General features: G+C 45.1%; 1 long non-coding RNA gene across 2 annotated transcripts; it reads right to left on the minus strand.

Annotated features, from left to right (window-relative positions):
* Window positions 1-647: 647 nt before the first annotated feature.
* LOC129678668 (uncharacterized) lies at window positions 648-18,319 on the minus strand. Of its 2 annotated transcripts, XR_008720430.1 has the most exons (3): window positions 17,921-18,319; window positions 6,072-6,127; window positions 648-964 (listed from the first exon to the last, which is right to left on the minus strand). It is a non-coding gene; the product is annotated as an uncharacterized LOC129678668 (long non-coding RNA). The 2 variants fall into 2 exon arrangements; XR_008720431.1 differs by lacking the exon at window positions 6,072-6,127.
* Between the last annotated feature and the right edge of the window lie 1,620 nt (window positions 18,320-19,939).

The raw sequence follows: 19,939 nt of genomic DNA on the forward strand, positions 1-19,939 counted from the left end.
TTTTAATTGCTTCCTGGCATTCTGTACAGTCAGTTTAATTAGCCGAGGTTTTCCTGAATAGCCCTGTAAGATGTGGGCAGGGTGAGCCTAGGCAGCAGGGGTTCCTAGGTAGACAGTACTCTGCCTCTCACCTCCTTTCTGCTGAAAGTGAGGAGAAAATGAGGAAGGCCAGAGGTCAGGGACACTGGAAAGGTTGAATTCCCTGCTGCTGAATGAGGAAGTGAGAGGAAAGAGTGGACAAGACATTGGCTTTGGAGCCTCATTTATTTATTTATTTATTTATTTATTTATTTATTTTCCCCCCATCCTTGTCTCTATTTGCTCATCTGTGACACAGAGACAGAATTGAATACTTACTTGAACTAAAGACTAAATTCGACAAGAAATGCAAGGCAATGAAAACAATGGAGTACCCTCAAAAAGAGCTATTTTTCTTTCTCTTAAGTGAGGGGCACAGGGTCCTGAGAGGATGCGGGAATGTGGAAATGTCCCCAGTTTTCACAGATGACCCAGAGAATTGTGCTGGTTCCCTGGCGTGTTCGTTGTTAGGACCAATGCACCAATGTTGGGAATCGTAGGAATGTTGGGAAACGTGAGCCTGTGCGCCTGTGGAGGTTACACACGGGTTCACAAATCACACCACGAGATCGGTTCCACGTGGGAGGTTTATTAGGGGAAGGGGGGTTGCAGAGAGAGAGAGAAAAAGAGAGAAAGAGAGAGAGGAGGAGAGAAAGAGAAGAAGAGAGTAAGAGGAGAGAAAGAGAGGAGAGTAAGAGAGTAAGAGGGGGGGAGGGGGCACCAGGAGTTCTTATAGGGTGACCCAGGGCATGAGCAGGTAATTCCAGGTGGTCAGGGTGTCTTCACAGATGCCTGATAACCGGTTTGTCAGGTCCCTTGGGGCTGGCCGTAGAAGTGCCTGCTTACTGATCCCAACATTCGTAACAAAGGATACCAGACCGGTGGCCTAGAAACAAAAACATGTGTCACAGCTCAGGCAGGAGACGGAGAGCTTGAGACGATGGTGTTTGCGGAGCTTTGAGAGAGAATCTTCCCCTTGCGTCATCCCCAGCTTCTGTGTGTGAATATGTGTGTGCGCGTATGTGTGTGTGTATTCGTGCATGCCAACAGAGACAAGAAGGGATACTGGATCCTCTGGAGCTTGACTTAGAGGTACTTATATGTGAGCTGCTGATGTAAGGCTAGGAACCGAACTCAGGTCCCATGCAAGAGCAGTAAGCCGCTGGGCCACCTCTGCAGTCCTAGAAATTTCATTTTTTTATGAGAACATTGGTCATGTTGGGTTGAAGCCCACCCTAACATTTCTTCATCTTCGATCAGGCAGCACATGGACCTGCTTGTGTGTGTAAACACAGGCTCACACATGTCATGGTCTGCATGGGGGTCAGAGGGCAACTCTTGGCAGTTGGCTTGTGCTTTTTGCCTTGTTTTCACACCATGTATTCTGAGCTGGCTGACCCACATATGTCCAGACAGCCAATTTCCTGGTCTTCACTTCCCATCTCTACAGGAGGGCTAGGGTTACAGACATGTGTGGCCAAATAGAGACCTTTTTTCCCCTTCTTTTAAAGACATGGGTTCCAGAGATCAAACTTAGGTCCTCAGGCTCATGTAGTTAGGTTTTTATCCACTGGGCCATCTTGCTGGCCCTAAGTTATGAAATTTCAATTTGTTCGATTCCTTTGAGTTTCTGAGAGTTTCTATCATTTCTCAAGTGCTGTACAAAATTTTCAGTGTTTGGGGCAAAGCTAAATCAATTTTATGGGAAGTAATGAGTTTGCACCGAGCTTCTCCCTGAGGCCCCAGAAGACCAACACACAGGCTCTTGGACTCAAGTTCTGTATCATCAAACTGTTATTTTCCTGACTCTCAGAGAAACCAGGAGAGAGACGGTAGACAAATGCCCAAGCGGGCTAGTGTTACTGGTGTGAGGAGATGCTCTCTGCTTGGGCTTTCTGAGAAGGTCCACTTTCCCCATGCTGCTGCTTTCGGTCCACCGTTCTCATGAAAGGCCAGCAAAGCTCACCTCTCTCCTCAGAGGAGACACACACAGACTCAGGGATCACAGGAAGAAGCCAGTTAGGTCATTTAACTAAATCTGTTGAAACTGTATCTTTTAACAGGAGCCATGCACATTTCAGGGAAAGGGACTGTAGTTTTCCTTAGATTTTTTTTTTTTCTTTTTCTTTTTAAAAAGAGGGATTAGGTTTCTATACAGGTGAAGAATCTTTTCTAGGGAGTAATACCTATAAGGGCTGGAGATTTAGCTTAGTGTGTGCCTGCCCATGCATCGGGCCCTGGGTTTAGCCCTAGAGGTCCCCCAAAACTCCCCCTACACACACACACACACACACACACACACACACACACACACACACACCAGCAAGTGTGGGAAACAAACTTCAAACTTCAGACAGAGCAAGGGACCTGCATTTCCTCCCTTTTCTTTCCAGCTAAGTGAAAACAGTATGCAAATAGAAGGAGCCTCCACTGAAGGCCTAGTTATTTTGCAAGGGCTCTTTTGTGCTTTTGAATCACACTAGGTACTTAACCTATGCCTCTAAGTATTTCTCAGGGGGCTAATTGGTTAGGAGACTCTTTCCAAAATTTCTGTTTGGGATAAAGCCCATCTAAAAAACAGAGGACTGACTGCTGTTTCTCAGATGTTGCTTCCTGTTCCCGATGATAATTCCCCATTCCACGATTACCAACTGGCTTGTTTGCCTTGAGCTGGCTTTATTCTAGGCCTGACCAATCAATCCCCCACGTAGCAGATCTTCTCTCACAGACCATGTGTCAGTGAGAGGTGGAGCCCTAACTCTCATAAAAGACACAGAAAGGAAAGGTATTTCTCTCCCTTCTCCTGGCCCTTGAATGTGTGACTCAAAGACAGATAAAGGGTAAACTTTCATAGAGCCTTGGCAAGGGGTTTGGCAATGGCCACTGTGTGGCTTTAATGGTGGGAGCTGTGTGTGTTGGCAGTAGTGTTGAAAAGCTGGCCCTGGCTCTCTTATTTTTAAATCACATTGCCAGCCCTTTTGTCATTATTATCAGTAACTTGATATCCTGCCAACAGATGCCTATCTGCACAATTTAACTCCTTTTAGTTTCCATTGCTTGTAACTGGGAATCTTGAATGATACAGGGGAAAAAAAGAAAAAAAAAAGTTGGTCTCTCAAGCCCCATCTATCCTCCTTATGATGGAGCATGGGTGCGGGTGGAGCCCCAGAGCCTTGGGGTGTCTTCTGGGATGTTAATCCTATGGGTTTGCTTGCTCTGGGTTCTTCACTGCAGCCTGCAGCAGTTCAGCCGTTTCTGCTTCTGGAACAAACAGCACAGGTGGAGATCTCAGATTCTGGATGTTGAAGTCTGAGATCAGGAGCCTGCATGATTGACTTCCACGGCATAGAGAAGAGGCGGTTCTCTCTGAACACTTCCCGGAGAGAGGGACACTTACCATGCTTGTGAGAACTCTGTCGACATGACCCAGCTGCCCCTCAAAGCCCCACCTCCAGATGCTGCATTTTCAAGATGCTGATTTGGGAGGATACACGCAGTCAGTTCACTGCACCTTTCCGACGTGAGGCGACCATATCCAATGAGTTGAAGGCCAAACGAACAACAACAACCAGAAAAAGCTTATCTTCCTGTGGAATTAAACTTGGTCTTCGTAGCCTGGAGTGAGACCCAGGTCTCCAGCTCACTGACTGATTCTTTAGAACTTGGCACTTGCCAGGCACTTGCCCATAATGAATCTCTGTGTATCTCTGTCACCGTCTCTCATAGCATCTCTTGTATTGGCTCTGTCTCTCTGGAGGACCCTAATACAATACAGCATCGGACCATCTCATTAAGCTCGTTTGTCACTTAATGTTCGGGATAGGATAGATCTAATAGATCAAGGGTCTGTCTGGGAGGAATCTCCTGGAGGAAAAGAACCCAGACTAGGGTCTTTCTGCTGGAAGGTAGGACCCAAGGAAGGGAAGGGGTGATATCCTGGCTTTCTGGCCAACATCATTCTCCCTTTCACCAGAGAGAGCACTGGTAATAACACATTAGCAGTGCGAGCTCCGTTTCTAGCACCCATGCTCCATCCATCACAAGGGGGACTCGGGGCTTGAGAGACCAGCTCTTTCTCTTTTCCTGTATTATTCAGAATTCCCAGTTACCAAAATTAAACTTGCATTTAATTTTGTCTTACTCTTCCTTGTTTGTAACAATCCGACCATTTCAATACCCCCAATAAGACATGGGGCCTTGGGAAAACTGTTTCCAGCTACTGCCTCAAGAGAAGGGGCTGTCTGTGGCCCTCTGGGCACTGTCTTCTTCCTGTCAACCACCTGGGTGGCTCTCAGTCAGTCCTCAGCCCAATGCCCTACAGCCAGAGTCCTCACTGGATGAGACTGTATAAACAGGGTCATAACAATAAAAGCCTGTTTAAGGGAAATCCAGTCCCAAAGCTGGCATCTCCAACTCTAAAATTTCTGAAAGTTAACAATCTCAAAAGCAGTAAGCCATTGTTGTCGTTCGAGTGATTAAAACTTACGGAAACTTGTGTCCTCAAGCAAGAAGTGCCTGATCTGTGCTCATAAAGCAGTTTAGAAGAAAGAGACTACAGTGTCAAAAAGAACGTTTTCGAAATCAGGAATGGGAAGTTTGGTTTCTGGTGCCCAGCCTACTACTGTTCAATAATTTATTTTGTGGCTGTAGTCAAGTCCCTTAGACTTTTAGTAACTCACTGTCTTTCCGTTTGGTTTGTTTTTCATCTAGAATGGGATATACAATATTGATCCTCCCTCCTCCTCCCCTAACCCCCACTGGTGGAGATGATGTAGATGGCTTGTAGCTAGTAGCAGGAATCTGAGTCGCACTGGGTCTTATCACAGAGACCTGGTGCCGGGTTTAAAGGCACAAGCCTGGTCTTATATACCCCTTTTCTTGCCTGGCTGGGAGAGTCTCCCCACAACTTTGTATTGCAGAGGACTGGGGGAGGGGATTGTCTGCAAGTCCTCTCACTGTTATACCAAAGCCAGGTTCTAAGGTGTCAAACCTGCACTGGCGTCAAACACGGCTCTCACTCCAAAGGGAATAGGGGGTAGTTTATTCTGGAGCTAAGTATGACTGACCATGGTCCAGGAGCTCAGAACCAAGTAGTCTCAAATACCATGTTTCAACGCAGTAGCAGTTTCATGAAGTTTTATAATCAGAGAGCAAAATAAAATCGAGGCATTTTCAAGTACGTTGGTAGAAACACACGGTAGGTGGGTGAACGGCGAGTCGGGGAGACCGAGGCTGCCTGTTTCGGGCATTGTCTGCTTACGCCCGCCCATTGCTTTGGCGTTGGTGCAAGTCTGTTAATGCTTACCAGAGGGGGTCACGTGGTAGTCACGGGAGCGCTAGGTCAGACTGGTAAGTGGGCCATGAGTGGCTATTAGAGATAATTTGGGTAAGTCTGGATGTGCAACATTCCGACTCTCCATTCTTGTAAAGTTCTAGTTATTCAGTCAACCCTGGAGAACCTTTAACGCACATTTGGCCCAACCCCCGCCCCCACGCCTGGAACTTCCATTCACGCTCCGACTTCTTCAGAGCCCGTGGGAGGGGTTTGGTGTGTGTGACTAGCTATATTCACATCAGCGTGTCTGTGGGGACACAGCAGCTGGGGGATGCCGGCTGTCATCTCCCTCACGTTTTCACTGTAAGAAGACGACAGGGGTTTGAAGAGCTAAATGTGCTTAGCATGATTTGAACATTACGCAACGTAGGCCTGTATTGCAGTGTCATGTGGTTTCCTGTATCATATGATTCCCCATAAATAGGTATGATTTTTTAATGTGTGTATGTCAGCCAGAAGAAAGTTTGAGCACGATATTGCCTATGACACCTACATGAGAAATAAAAGTTACTTAACCAATACTTTTATTTCCTACCAACATTTCTAGACAGTTTTCTAACCCAGCCCCTTTCCAGCATCTTCAAAATAGCTTCAAAGCTGTTTCCTGAAAGGGTTTGGGCTTGCTTTGGGACCAACTTCCAGGGGGCTCAATACTTACTTGAATTCTAGGCAAAGAGCTTCACTGTGTCCAAGAGTTTGTTTCTTCAGAAGACTCTGAAATGGAGGCATATAGGCTATTGTAGCGTTTATTTCTCAAATCAGCATGAGTATTGGAATTAGAATCCTAGGGCCAAACCCCTGTCTTACCAACTTAGCCGGTCACATTATCCTCAACAAGTTACTATTTGATTTTTCTGAGACAATACTCCTTCAAAGATTATTTTACTTTTAATTTATATGTATGCATGTTTTGATTTCATATATCTATATGTATCATGTATGTGCCTGGTGCCCACAGAGGCCAGAAGAGGGCATCAGATCTCCTGGAACCGGAATTACAGCTGGTTCTGAGCTACCCCGTGAGTGCTGAGAGCCAAACCCAGGTCCTCTGCAAGAGCAACAAGTGCTTGTAAATTGCAGAGCCGTATCTCCAGCCACACCATCTGACGCTTTAAAATATTTTTATTATTTTAAATTATGTGTATATGTGTGTGTCTATGTGTGGGTATGTGCGTATGAGTTCAGAAGAGGGTGCTGGATACACCGGATCCAGAGCACAGGTGGTAGTGAGCTGGCTGGTGTGGGTGGTGGGGGCTGAACCTGGTCCCTCTGCAGGAGCAGTGTGCGCTCTCTTAACCATTGAGCCATCTCTCCAGCCTAGACACTTGAGATTTTCATATGTAGGAAGAACACATCTTCTTTAGTATTTACTGAATAGTGTTTATAAATGCCAGCTGCCCTGTCTGGCACATACTGGGACATGGTATCTGTTGTATACCTTTTCTTATGGGGAACTTTGCAACTCCACCAGAGACTACAGCAGGATGGCAGGAGAACTCTGGTACATGAGGAGAATTAAACACTGTCTTAGTTTGTTTAGGGGGAGATACCAGAATACCTGAGGCTGGGAATTCATGCAGCACAGAAATTTGTTTCGTACAGTTCTGGGGGAGGCTGGCAAGGTTGAGATTAAGGTGCTGTTGTTTCATTATCTAGTGACGGTTTGACTGTGTTTCCAAGGTGTCACCCTGAATGCTTTGTCATATAGAGGGGGGCCAGCAGTTCTTATATGATTGAGGGTAGAAGTGCAAAACAAACAAACAAACAAACAACCCTCAAAATCAAGCCATTTTGTGCAGAAATCTAATCCTAGTTATGATTTTCCAAATCTGTGCCTTCCAATGCTGTTACAGTTAGGACACAGTTTCAACATGAGTTATGGAGGGAAGAAACAGAGTGCTGCATTTGCAACATATAAATCTGCATCCTGGAAGATGTGATCTTACACACTGGCAACAGTGACAAAAGCCAAGATGCGCTAAGAAAGAGCGAAATGTGGACCACAGTCCATGGCTCCAGAGTCCTCTATTTGCTTGCTATTTGTTTCTTAAGCCAACGTTCCATGCTGAGAGCTAGCAGTCGGGACCTACATGCTTTCTAGTTTCTCTATGCTCGTTCTCTGAATTGGATGAGTTACACATTACTTTCTTAACTCAGCTTGAAAATGGGGGAGCGAGGGATTTATTTTCTTTTCCTGGGCAATCAATGCCCGTGCTTGGGGATTTTGGACACAAGTCTGATACGTCTGACATACTGCTGTTGACAGATGTGAATCAAACATCAAATCCTCAATGCTTTGCTCATCACTTGATTTAAAAAAAAAAAAGTTGGGTAGGGCATATTTGATGACATGAAACATGTAACCTCATATAAATTTCTTGCAAATTATTTTTGTAGACTGAAATATTATTTATTATTTTTCATGAAATGCTACTCTTTCCTTGATGTTTTACTTGAAGGACAACTCTCAAACCTTCCAATCCTAAAATAAATGAATTACTTTCTCTAGGTAAGTAAAAAGTAGAAGAAAAGAGGAAATTAAATGACTCATGGAAGAGAGCCTTCCTAAATCTGACTTGTAGTCCCCAAGCTATGACTCCCAAAGCTGAGTAAGGATGCTTTTGTTTGATGGCATTTGAGGCGATCAGATCAAACACCATAGTTCCCTTTTCTGGAATTTGTTTATTCCGAATATACAGTTTGAAGTTCTTCTGGATAAAAGGCAGAGGAAAATAAAACAGCATTATATACACGTGTGAAAATGTCATAATGAAATCTATCATGTATAATTAATACGTACTAATAAATAAAACAAAAAAGCAAGAGAAGAAAAAACCAAGGAAACTCTATCAGCCTCCATCCTGCCCCACAAAGCAGCTTGAAGGCCTCAGAGTGACACCCAAATGTTTACCCACATGCCCATAGTAAGGCACAGGTACTTATGATCATCAGAACAGCATCGTGCCCCCTTCGCCAGTCATGAAGCCTTCCCCCGCCCCCTTCACCCCTGGAAAGGGGCAGAGGAGAAAACCACACTGGTGCTGACAGAGCAGGAAGGTAAGAAAAGCAAGAAGCAGCAGCTGGCAGGGATGTGTTCTGGGAGATCTGAGAGGAGCCCTCCTGAACCCAGTTGGGTGTTGTTATGACGGTGGCATCAACACAGCTGGTCTGTCACAAATACGCTGCACTTCTGCGAGCAGGTAATGCAGTTAATCCTGGCAGAGACGGACATCATAAGGTAAAGTTTAACATGCTCTCCAGGGGCTGAGGTTTCCCATTGTTGATGGAGGCCAGCGTCTAGAACTTTCAGGGCGAAACTTGCTCTGGGCTGTCTTTCATAGGTTCATTACTGTTTAGCAACTATACCCGACTGTAACTTTCAAAGCCAATGCCATTTATCCAGAGCTGATGGAATGATAAGGCTGTTAAGACGTCATTGGAAAAACCAGTAAATGTGATCTGGGGCCAGTTCAAGAAAGACATGAGTCTCTGGAACTTTCTGGTCAAATGCTCCTGGTTAAAAAGTCACTTGACTTGTTTTTTTCATGGTGGTCATTGTTCTCTGCGTACAAGGGTCTTCTCACCATCCGTTCCTTTTCCCTACTCTCCTTTTATTTTCTGTTAGAGTTGACACTATGAAGCTGCCTCAGTCTAGGCCCGGTAGGGAGTATTTTATATGCATTCCTACATTTAGCCATCACAGCCACCTCGAAGCAAGTAGTGCAATAAACTCCATTTTAAAGGCAAGGAATGGGGTTGGAGAGATGGCTCACCCCCACACATAGGTTCCCAGCACCATGGGAGATGGCTCACAGCTGCCTAAACTTGCAGCTCCGGGGTGTGTGTGTGTGTGTGTGTGTGATGCCTTCTCTTGGATTTTGCAGGTACCTGCATGGATGTACACATACCAGACACACACACACACACACACACACACACACACACACACACACACACATACACACCACCTCCCCCACCAATACACATAACTTAAAATAAATCTTTAAAGACAAAGGAACCAAACCCCCCAGGAAAGAATGTCCTCACTAAAGTTGCCTAGTTAAAAAAAAAAAAAAAAAAAAAAGACAAGCTTCTATAATTCAGGGTGATTGTATTTCAAAGCCTGTTTTTGTAGCCCAAGCCCTCTATTAATTCTCATTCAGTGCTTCTTAATTCTGAACTGAAAAAGAAATCTGATTCAAGGTATATGAAAATCAATAAAACAACTGAGAATGTGAGCACGGGGTGTCTGGTGTCGTTAGAGTGAAATGGCATGGCAGTTCTTGGATGACCCGAGGACCCTGCCGTGGCCGCCAGACGAGCAGCTTGCGATTGCAGAGTAAATGCTGAGAACCAGGCTCAGGCCCTCAGGAAAAATGTTCCTCATTTTTTCACTGGGAGGGCTTGGCAATTCTGGGTAATTTCCATTTGCAGTTGATGTCATTCAGCTTCTCCATGACCCTACACACTCCACAGAAGCTACTTTTGAGCCTCAGCTCCACCCCTCCCTAGCTGCGTGTCCTTTGCTAGCACCGATCTCTCTGAATTGGACTCATTCATTATCTAGACTAGCAGCCATGATATCCACCTTGAGGGGCTGGTGGAAGGATATAATAATAAAAAATGTGATGTATTTAAAATAGTGCCTAGCATATAATATGGGCCAAAAGGTAGCCTTCAGTAACATATAGTGCTTTTGCTTTTGCTTTTTTTTTTTCTCCCAGAGACATGGTTTCTCTGTGTAGCCCTGGCTGTCCTGGACTCACTTGTAGACCAGGCTGGCCTCAAACTCACAAGAGATCCACTTACCTCTCCCTGTAGAGTGCTGGGATTACAGGCGTGAGCCAAGGTGACCAGCTTATAGTGTTGTTTTTAAAACACTCCGTCTAACAATGTTTTTGCTACTGAAGAATTCAGTGCACAAGAAGGGCTAAATATTTCATAAAGCCATGGCAACAGAACATCAGCTGCTGAGTAGTTGAAACAACAGGAATGTATTTTCTCTCAATTTGGAGGCTTCAAGTCCAAGATCGAGGTAAGAAAGGTTTCTTATTGAGCCCCACCGTTGGCTCATCAAGGGGAGCCTATTCCTTCACATGGTCTTCACTCTGGACCTTCATCCTAACCTCTTTTTGTAAGGACAAAGTCCTGTTGGATCAGGCTCTCTCATCAACGTCCACATTTTAACTAAATGGCCTCTTTCATCGCCTTTCTCCCAAACGCAGTTATGTTCTGAGGTAGACAAGGTTAGGCCTTCCGTGTGGGCATTCAGGGGCACGCAAACTCCACGTGTAGCATTATACAAAGTAGCTTTGTCCAAAGTAGATATCAGGCCAAAGAGATGGGAAATACAAAGCAATCTGTTCAAAGAATCATGGGAAGGCATTAGCAAAAATCTAAGAAGCAAGAAACTCTAACTCTGAACAAAAATAAACTCATTCCTCAAAAACAAAACTGAAGTACAGTAAAAACTTGAGGTGTGTGGAATCTACAGAAAAGAAATGTGGTAGACCTAGTAAATGAATTAAAATAATGGGCTGTATTTTGGCCTTACTGAGCTAGAACAAGCCATTTAAACTTCCTGTGTTGTAAATGCAATCCCCAGAATGACAAGACTGTGATATTTGAGAGGTGACTGGGTCATGAATACACTCATCCCTTCTCGAATTCATAGATTAGTGGGATGGTGGGTCATTACAGGAGAAGGTTTGTTACAAAAGCAAGTTCAATCCCCAGGACTCACCTGGTAGCAGGACAGAACTGAATCCTGCAAGTTGTCCTCTGATCTCTATATGTTCAGTGTGACACACACACAAGCACACACACACACACACACACACACACAGGGAGAGAGAATAAATGGAACTGTAATAAAATTTTAATTAAAGAGCTTAAAATAAATTAAAAGCATTTTCCCAGGTCATTAAATATTTTTGTACAACAGGAAGTTGTTAATGTACCATCCTGTTTTATGGGTACATCATAGGGGATTGACGTGGATTTCCATTGTCCAGCTATTAAACGGTTCACCTCCTACCTCCTTGGTATTACAGACGTCTAAGTCTCTACACAACGTCTGTCTAAATCTATCTTTGGATCAGATTCCTGGAAATGAACCACAGGGAAAAGGCAGGCTCAGACCTGATGTCATGGTTCCATGTTGCCAAAATGTCTCCCACCATTGATAACGGCCCTTTCCTGTTCCCTCTGACAAACAGCCCCGGGCCCTGCATGTGTTACCCAAGAAATCGTATATGCCAGGCTCTAGAACTTTCCTGCTGCAGGCCAGTCCCAGAGTCCCTCCTGCACAGGCCTCTGAAGATGTTTCACAGCTCCTTGAATTGTTTCTCCGCCTACCCCAGACTGTAAATACTATTCATTATACATTGGCTTTAATCTAGAACCTGGAAAAGGCAACTCTAGCGACCAGCTACATGACAAGATGCTCTTCTCTGATGTAATGATGAGAGACGAGGGGAAAATAAAATTCTTTTAAAGCTGGAAGACTGTGCTTGCAAGAAACTTCAATATAAGGAGGTACGGTGAATATAAAGATACCATTAAATAAGGTGGGGGAGGGCCTTAAAGAGACAGGTCTTCACTCCTGTCCGCATGTCACTTCTGCTGGCGTTTTCCAGAAGAAACTTGGCTTGCAGTAACTCAGTGGACTGGAAGAATTTTTGAATGATTTTAGTCATGAGATCAAATTTTAGCTACAATGCTTGTTAGCTGTGTAGAAGGGGGTCAAAGGACAACTTACCCACTTCATGGCTCAGTAAGTGTGACAGGGCATGATAGCCATTGTTTCAGAGTAGAAACTTACTTCGTAGGGTACTGATGGGTGTTGAGCAAATGAATAGCTTCGATTTGCTTAGCACAATACTGGGCTCTATGCAGGGATTAGAGAAACGCTGACTGTATAGGGTGAAATATTAAAATTCGGTTCCACGGCTTTCATCCAACAGGCCAGTAAAATCCCATTGTATGCCCTGTAACACTGCATCATTCATCAGTCCTTAGGCACATGAATAGCCGAGCTTGTCTGCCAAATTCCAACATCCATGACAAGAAATATGAAAATTTCATCAAGTGTTCTAGAAATCAAAAGCGAGCTTGAAGACTTCACTGACATCCAATTATTCAGCCTCTAGATAATTAAGGAATGGGGCTGGAGAGATGGTTCAGTGGTTAGGAATACTGGCTGCTTTGCCAGAGGACTCAGGTTCAATTCCCAGCATCCACTTGGAGGCTCCTAACTGTCTGTAACCCACTCTCAGAGAATCCAGGGACTTCTGCGCAAACATACCTGCAAGCAAAACACGCATACACAGTGACTAATAAAATGAAATTTTTTTAATTAGAAAAAGAGAAATATTTGTTGGCTTGCTTATTTGTGGTTAAGTGTCCAAAAGTGATGAGAAGCATATCATTATTTTGGGGGCTCAGATAGACTAGGCTTTCAACCTTAGCCTTGCTTTTTACCACTGTGTCATCTCAGCAAGTGGTATCTTTGTAATTGTCCTTATTTAACGGGTATAACATGTAATTGTTGTGGCTGCTTTGGTTTATGATATGTAAACATGTTTTTGTTAAAATTTCAAGTTGGGGTGGGTTTAGTATGTCCACACCTGTTAAGTGTCTCACCGCAGGGTGTGATCTTTGCCAGGTAGAATTAGTTGAATTCTGAGGACTTTGAGGGGTATAAACATGACAGCCCAGAGGAAGAAGGCACAGCTGCTTTGAGGAGGACTGCTCGATGCTGGGTCGTCCTGCTGCTGCATTTGCTGCTTGCCGATCTGCTGGCTACCTGGACTTCTGGATTTCTGGACGACTGATATTGGTATTGCTTCCAAAGGAATCCTACGACCCCACCCAGCGGGAAAGTAGCAGAGAGAACTCTGCTCTCTGTCCCCACTAACCTTCTTTCCTTCCTACCCAGGGTTGGGGGGTTGGAAGGGAGATAGAAGCATTTAATAACCTTAAATAAAGTAGGTTTGTTAAAAAATCAAGATCAACATATAATGATATATGTATATCATTATATATATATATATATATATATCAGGTCTAATAATAACTAGCATTGCCTTATAAAGATCAAAGAGAACAAATGCCCTGAGGCACTTAGAGGACAGATTGGCTAGTAAGAAAGTGAGTTCTCGGTAGATGCCATGCAGTATCCCAAAGAACAATTCAGAGGGTTTTAAAAGAGACTTTAGGGTCACAGACAAATCGAGAGGAGGGTGCAAAGCTATTCTATGCACTTTCTTCCCATCACAAGCCCACAAGAGGCTGGGCATCCCAGTCAGCTGGGCATGGCAGGACATGCCTGTAATTCCAGCAAAGAAGAGGCAGAAGCAGACAGATCTCTATGGGTTCGAGGCCAGCCTGGTCTATATGGCGAGTTATAGGCCAACCAGGACTACACACTGAGACCATGTCTAAACACACATCAGCAAGCCCATATCAGAGCTGTGCATTTGCTAGGACAGATGAACCTACATCAGCAGTATTGTATTGCATCATTGCTGAAGTGTTACTATGGAAAGGAGTGGAACCAGGTATTCTATGAATTCTTTTAAAAATATATATACACATATATACACGTGTATATACATGTATACATGTATACATATACATATATATACATGTGTATATATATAAAAATATATATACACATATATACACATGCACACACACAAATAAATATATATATTGTGATCTCTGTACTCAAGAAGATTGTAGGTTTCCTAGAAGGATAAAGCTAGTAACCTTGCTAATCCAGGTAACCCTGATAATCCCAGATGGTCCGTGCGGGAATGAGTAATCATTAAAACTGCGAGATGTCAAGTCCTGGGCGCAGACAAGGGCAGCAGCTTTATACCACTCTCTCGTGGGTCTCCTGGGAAGGTTGCAAAAACCAAACACTTAGATCACAGAAGTTCAAATGACTAAGCAGGCCAGGCAGGGAATGCAAATGCACGAAGCAACTGCACATCCAAGGTAACAGCAATAGTCCGTTATTGCAATGTGCCTTAAGAGGCGAATAAACTGGGTATTTAATATTCTGATTTCTCTCACCGGCCGACCTAACTTCAGTGGAATTCAAACATGTAATACAATAATGTTGTCCTAAAAGTAATACAGTGTAAGACAAATGTAGCCTTAATTGAACCTTGGCCTGGAATCCCGGGAGAATCCAGAATCGATTCCAAGGGGTGGGTGTTTTCTGATGCTTTGGTTGGTGAAGATGCCAGGAGTTTAGGAGGAAATTGCCCTCATCCTTATTCCTGGATGGAATTTGAGACTGGTCTCTCAGTTGGCTCTATAAACCTTGTCTCTGCAGGATCTATGCAATTTTATTAGGTTTCCAAGAACACTTTGTAGCTGAGGACAACATAAAGACATTTTCCTTGTTTTGTGGTTTGGTTTTTTTTTTGTCTATGTTTTCCAGGAGCAAACTTGTAAATGAAGATTCCTGGCTCGCCTCATCCAGCGGGCACACAGCCTGTGAAGTCAACACACACAGAGCTTACCATATGGTGAGTGCATGGCACTATCTACCAACCAATAGATGTCGCCCACCTGACCTGCCTGGGTTGTCTCTCCAGTGTTCGCAGCCTCCTGTCAAATCCCTCTCCTGCACTCCATGCTGGAGTTATCCTGCATGTTTTCTTCTCTTTCCAGCTCCCTGAAACCAGCCACTCCCTAAACAGTCACTTTCATCCTCCAGGAAATATAGAATATCATCAGATATCTCCTCCTGTTTTCCCAAAGCTGCATGCCTTCCTTAAAGCATTGATAGCCCCATTTACAATTGGGTTGGTTGTTGGCAAGCGCAGTAGGCTCCAATGAAGAACAGGTCTGTTTCTTTCTTTCTTTCACTTTTGTTTGTTTGTTTTGTGTTGTTTTTGCTTGTTTGTTTTGCTTTGTTTTTCCAGACAGGTTTTCTCCCTCACCCTGGCTGCCCTAGGACTAGCCTGTAGACCAGGCTGGCCTTGAACTCCTACTGCCTCTGCCTCCCAGAGCACTGGGATTAAAGGCGTGTGCCACCACACACCAGCTGCTTACCCGTTACTATGTGCTGTACTGAGTTAATGTGTTTTTGACTTGAGCTTCTTTGTAAGGGTTCAAATCTAGACTCAAGGTGTGTTAGCTCAGCATCTGTGTCCTACACTCCTAGTCAACATCTCCTGCCCTGGTAAGGGGAACTCCATCGACTTCACTGTCCCTGGCATCACTTTTCCTTTGTCCTCAGTCCCTCCAGCCCATCTGATCAATAGCCTTACCCTGTGGCCCCTCTGCCTCTCTTGGTTGACCCTTTCACTTTCCTGCTACAGAGCTGTGGCTTTAGTTCTGGCTACATCATCTCTCACCTACAAGTGTCTTGACACATCCTAATGATCGGTCTGCCTCCCTCCTCCTCGTCCTCCCCTTCACCCTGCCCAGATCCATCATTCACACTGCAGCTGTGACTATTCTAAGATGCAATCCTGATTATGTCCCTTTGGCCAATTCAAGCTCTCTAATGTTAAATGTAAAGTCCTCTATGACCTCACACCTTTTCCTTCACCATTGAATTACCTCTCCTTGTTCTCCTCTGTTCCAAATCCAAACTTCACCTATTTTGGGAGCATGGATTTCTACAAATATTTGATTCAAATTTATATTTTTAATGTACTTAATTCATTCAAACAATTGTAAGTGAAAGCATTTGTGCAAACCTATATTACACTTATATGCGCAGAGGACCATCAATGCATTGAATTGAATTTTCTGTATGAAATCTTTATCTTTGTATGTGTGTGTGAGACTATTCCTGTTAACGTACATGTGTCATTGATTAGAAAAGTCAGTTGTTTCCACTAGCATTTTTTTTTTTCTTAAAGCTCAACCATTTCAATGTTGAATCACATAATTTGGGAGAATGAGAGCCTTCCATTCTTAACCAGTAAGAAGTACATCACTGTGCCTTTTGCTGAGTCTTGCCTCTCTGGAATTTGCCATGAATGGCATGCCTGGGGCTTCTGAGCAGCAGTAGACAGAGGTCAGGCTGGCCAGGTGCTGCTGTGGTCTAGCTGAATCCATAAAGACGTGAACGGAGATAACGCTGATTGCGCTGGGTTAAACTCCAACGAGAGGTGCTTCCGGCTGCTCACAATAGCACTGGGAAATGAGTTTGTCCTTGTGCCTTTGACCACATTGCTAACTGGATTCCAGAGCATGCTAATCATGGCCTGTGAGTGGTGCCGGTTTGGGGGCTGGTGTTTATCAGCTCCAGAGCTGAGGAAACTGGGATTTGTCTCTCCAAGATTACATCACTACAAGCCTCACTGAGTAAGGAGTGTGGAAGAAGGTAGGGACCCCCTACCTCCCTACAGCAAAGCCCGACCTTGATAGGACAAGGCCCCTGACTCACCAACACAGGGCAACTAACTGGGGCTTTACTTGGTTGCCTCTCTCAAGGGCCTTTCAGCAGGCAGTGCTTTCAACTAACTTCTGATTTCTTTTGAGATAAGCCCCTTATTGCCTGAGGTTTCTGCTTTGCTTCTTTTCCACTGCCTTCAGGTTTTATTAACTTTGTGGTGAGGCTGGTGTGGCTGCTGTGGGATTGCTCATCTTGTTCAGTAAGGCACCACTAGAACGTTTAGAGTCCCAGCCCCACCCCAGCAACCCTAACAAGGCAGACCTGCTCTCTGTGTGCCACAGCCCAAGCAATGGTGAGAAGCAGCAAAAAGGTGAATTCAGCGTGGCCACATCAGGAAGATGAACATGGAGGTCCAGCGCCCCCGACCTCCAAGTCCATCTTCAGGGTCCTAACAGGAAGATCTTACACACTGGGTCCTTACATTTAGGTTTAAATACAAGGCAAGAGGTTTGCACAGCTAAGCAGGTCAAGGCATGGTCCCATCCATCACCTACCCATCATCCTCTTAGCTCCGATCTGCCTTCCACTGTGGTCTGACAATCTGTAAAATCCCCCTCAGCAGCTGAGCCTTTGGGCACCTTGCCCACCCTTCCTGTCTCAGTCCAGGCCAGCTCTGTGACCTCAGCAAGCCCCTTCCCCATTGCCCCTGCCAGTCAGAAATATCAACTATCCACGGGACACCATTAAAATTCATATCCTGGCTCTGGGGAGATGGCCCAGTTGGTGAAGCCCATGAAACACTGCTCGAGGACTCGAGGTGGTCCTGAGCAGCCCAGCATCCACATGAAAGGCCAGATGTGGCCGTGTGTACTTGTCACCACAGCAACAGCAGAGAAGTAGAGATGGAAAGAGGCCTGGGGCATGCTGGCCAAGCCAGCTTAGTTGAATCGGTGAGCTCCAGCAAGAGGCCCTGTCTCAGAAAACGAAGGGAATAGTAACTACAAAATGGCTGCCAGCACTGATGTCTGACCTCCACACTCATGCACACACACAGGCACACACACGAACATGCACACGCGTGTACATAGCAAATAAACACAAATATAATAAAAAAAATAAATTAGAAAAATAACACTCACCTACCTACTGCTGCTCCTTGGACTCCCATGATGCTCTCTTCCTTCTTCTTTGATCTTTTTTGAGCCCATGAACCTAAAGGAAGAGCTGCAAACTCCAGCTATCAGGGTGGGAGATGTGCCTTGTCCACTATACATGGGCTGAATTGCCTTCTTACCCAAAAAGAGAAGTAGCCGCTGGCCAGACAGAGAAAGGCAGGTGGCCAGATGGCAGGCTTCCCGAGCCTCAAGCTTGCTCAAGAGAGAACTGCTGTCGGCTGGTCCTTGTCCTCCTCTGGGCCTTGTACAGCCTAATGAGCTCATGCTCATAATGAGTGCAAGCCTTTCACTGAAGTATAATTAATAATCATCTGATAAGTGAATAACAATAAGAGTGATGATGTAATGCCTTCCCCCAACCCCGCTCAGGTTCCTTAGTAGTCATGCCATGAGCTGATGTCCCAGTCTGCTCAACTAGATGAGTGTCCTCGGGTGCGGGTTTATCCACTCAGCCAACTTCTATCTTGGGTACCTCACTTCGCCCTCTCCAGAGTAGCCTAAGGGCACCGAACAGGGAGCCGTGTCCTGTGCATGTTGAGCTTTGAAGTCATGGGAAAGTGTAAGCTACCCATGACTCAGGCACCAGGACACCCACACGCTTCTTGCCAACACGGCGACCTCCCAGGTGGACAGCTGAGCCTTGCTGAGGTTCACAGTGACGTATTTCTCCTGCTCGTTCCACCACTCCGAAACCCCCAGGCCCCTTAAGCAGTAGGGTGAGTGGATGAATCAGGCCACTTCCTCCACGCCATCATCAGAGGGATAGGTACATCCTGGTCAACATCCTGGGCACCCAAGGAGCCAGATGGAGAAGAACTCAGTTCCAGAGACAAGAATCGGTTTGGCTTTCTGATAACTTCTAGTGGACAATGAATCTCCAAAGGAGGCACTAATCGAAAACTAGTGGTGAAAATGTAAACAAACAAGTAGGCAGCTCAGAACCACTGTGCCCCCACACACTTCCCAGGCCAAACGCTGAGGGAGGCAGAATGGAATCCCAGCTAGAAAAGACAGTAAGACCTTTCATTGTGAGCAGTTTCTGCTTACAAAGCACTTCCCCACAGCGTGACCTCACCGTCACTCAGTTCGGGCTGAGTTTATTATTTCTCCCTTACAGGTGAGGAAACCGAAGGCCTCAAGATATTAAGTGAGAGAAGAAAGGATGAAGCCAGGGCCGAGCTGGTTTCCAGGGCGACGGTGGGCTTGCCCCGCCTGGCTGGGTCTGACAGCTTTTCTCCACTGGGAAGGAGAGCACTGGGCTTACCCGTGGATGGTAGACCACGGTGTGATGACAGCTGCAGTGAAAGCTCCCTTGGCCACAGCAGTGAAAAACCAGTTCCGGCTAGCTACTGCACAAAAGGGGAATCCAGTTAAGAGATTCCTCAACAAAGCCTCTCACAGAAGCCTGGGGAGGAAGTGAAGTCAGAGACCCTCCCCAGGCTTCCCAAAGTTGGAGAAGGGCAGCTCCTAAGGGCCACAAACCAAAGCTTCCAGGCATGGCCTCCCTAAGGCTGCACCCACCCTTTGCTTTTCCTTTCCATTCTGTTTCAGACGAAAGATTCTTTTTAAAATTTTGGGGTTCCCCCCTTTCTTTCTGTCTTTTTTTTTTTTAAGGTTTATACAAGTGTGTATCTCATATTGCGTACATTCTGAAATATTTATGGATGGGAACCATGGAATCAGTGGGATTTTTCTTTAAAATCTGCTCTTGTTTGGAGCCCACTCCTTTTCATTCCTTTTTTCTTTTCTTTCACGTATCTCACATCAGGATGGGCTGCCCACCCCAGGCACAGAGCAACAGGGTCAAATCCATCACAAACTGGAACTCCAAAGATGTTGAGCCCACACAAACCTTTTCTCTTTATAGTTGTTTCTCTTGGATATTTTGTTATAGTAACAGAAAACTAACAACAAAGTATTTCAGGGGAAAGATAAAGCAAAAAGGGCACACCTTAGAATTTCTGAGGACTCACTTTTTATATT

Source organism: Psammomys obesus, unplaced genomic scaffold, assembly GCF_907164565.1.
Source record: "Psammomys obesus unplaced genomic scaffold, mPsaObe1.curated_primary_1811, whole genome shotgun sequence".
NCBI classification, from domain to species: domain Eukaryota; kingdom Metazoa; phylum Chordata; class Mammalia; order Rodentia; family Muridae; genus Psammomys; species Psammomys obesus.